Raw genomic sequence first — 2,506 nt, forward strand, 5'->3', positions numbered from 1 at the left:
TTGCGTCGTATGGGGGTTATTCTTGCACTTAGTTCTACGTTAATAATTTTGTAGCGTTTATCACTTAGTGATGTCATCACAAAGCGACAGGCACAGTGTTGTGACGTATGGGGGTGATAAGGAACTGGACGTGTTATGTGAGAAATGGATGTTAAAAAATGAAGCAAAATTAGACTTTACTCTTAGAAAGTCAAGCACAGTGGCAGAGCCATTGGTCCCGTTTCGTGGTGAATGCCAAAGTCTCTAGGGTCTTTGGTGGCTGAACTGATTAGTGAATGACTAGTTTATAATTAGTTACACAAAGGAGTGGTGACTCGAGTCGGAACCAAGGAGGTTATTACTACTACTACTACTTAGCATTTCTATAGCGCTGCCAGGGTTATTAGATTGAGAATAGGAGATGGCATGAACTATTATTCTTATCTAGCCCATTCTGAGGCCTGAAGCCAGTAAGGCGGAGCTTGCCGCCGTTTTAATTCACCCAAAACACAAAAGTTTATTACATAAATATTGGACTGCCTATGCGTGGTCCATCTGTAAAAAGTCTAAAGCTCTTGCAGTAAGGTAGGCAGTGCCTTAAAAAGTGGAGGATAAGGGATTTTTTTTTTAAAGCTTCTCATATCTAAATATAAATATAATGAAATAAAATTGAATATCACTAAAACAGCTTTAAAAATAATTGTAGCTGGTAAAAACAGCATTAATAAACACTATTTTCTGCTAATTTTTCTACACTGTTCTATAGAATACAGGCCAGGGCCAAATCTCATTGAGGATATCCTGTTGCCTGATTGGTTCATGTTAACTGTTGTAATCTGCCTGGGAAGCTTGGTGTTATAACGGTGGAATTTATTGAAATTAAATGGAAGTAAAATTAAACTCTTTTCATTGGGGCACATGTAATCAACATCTTCACCTCATCATTTTTGTAGAAGTTTTAATTTTAGATACACATGGATTACTCTGTTTTGCGCAGGAAAAGTGGTTTTACTACTACTTAACATTTCTAAAGCGCTACTAGGGTTACGCAGCGCTGTACAATTTAACATGGAAGGACAGTCCCTGCTCAAGGAGCTTACAATCTAAAAGACAGGTGTACAATCTAGAGATAAGTGTACAATCTAAAAGACTAGTGTAGAGACAATCTGATAGGGCATACTATATTTCTCGAAAGGTTAGGTGCCGAAGGGCAGGCAGCATTGAAGAGGTGAGTTTTAAGCAGAGATTTGAAGATGGGTAGGGAGGGGGCTTGGCGTAGGGGTTGAGGAATATTGTTCCAGGCGTAGGGTGAGGCAAGACAATGAGCGGAGCCTGGAGTTGGCAGTGGTGGAGAAGGGTACTGAAAGGAGGGATTTGTCCTGAGAGCGGAGGTTACGGGCGGGAACATAGGGGGAGATGAGGGTAGAGAGGTAGTGAGGAGCCGCAGACCGGGTGCATTTGTAGGTAAGGAGTAGAAGCTTGAATTGTATGCGGTATCTGATCGGAAGCCAGTGAAGTGACTTGAGGAGAGGGGTGATATGAGTATATCGGTTCTGGCGGAATATAAGACGTGCGGCAGTGTTCTGAACGGATTGAAAGGGGGGATAGATGGCTGAGTGGGAGGCCGGTGAGGAGTAAGTTGCAGTAGTCAAGGCGAGAGGTAATGAGAGCGTGGACAAGAGTTTGTGTGGTGTGCTCAGAGAGGAAAGGGCGAATTTTGCTGATGTTGAAGAGGAAGAAGCGACAGGTCTTGGCAGTCTGTTGGATATACAAGTCAAAATAATAAAAATAAATATTTGGTTTCATGCAGATCTCTCATTTGTTGAAACATAACTAAATGTGCTGCTATAAGCCCCAATGCAGTCCATTGGTTTTCTTATATATATATATTTTTTTTCTTGTGATGACTTATACTGTGCCAAAACTGAAAGCTCTTCTATCTGGTCGATAATAAAAGGAGCTCGTTGTGAACACTATCCACCCTAAAATATTGTTTTGTGGCTGTACATGTGTGCTTTTGCTCCTAGTCATGCATACGAAGGTTACATAATGCTTTCAAGAAAGCCAGTTAATCGTTTAACTTATTAAAGGCATGGTATGGTCACATTTTCAATATGGTAATACTAGAGCCCACCTAAGGAACTGGTTATTTTGAGTTAGTTTTCACTGGACCAAACTTGCTTTCCTTGTGTCATTACCATCCAGTTGGATAGGCAGTGTCTTAAAAGGTGAAGGATAAAGGATTTTTTTTTAATTGACATTTATATCCCACATTATCCCAAACAAACATGGGTTCAATGTGGCTTATATTTGAAAATACAGTGAGACAGAACAATAGAATTCAGTAATATCATGGGAGCAAGTCAATGGATATGTCTGAAACATTTAACAAAGATGAAATTTTTATTTATTTATTTTATTTATTGCACTTGTAGCCCACATTTTCCCACCTATTTGCAGGCTCAGTGTGGCTTACAGAGCACTGTCATGGTATAGCCATGTCAGGTTACATCATACAATTGGTGTT

The sequence above is a fragment of the Microcaecilia unicolor genome, chromosome 1, assembly GCF_901765095.1.
Source record: "Microcaecilia unicolor chromosome 1, aMicUni1.1, whole genome shotgun sequence".
Lineage (NCBI taxonomy): Eukaryota > Metazoa > Chordata > Amphibia > Gymnophiona > Siphonopidae > Microcaecilia > Microcaecilia unicolor.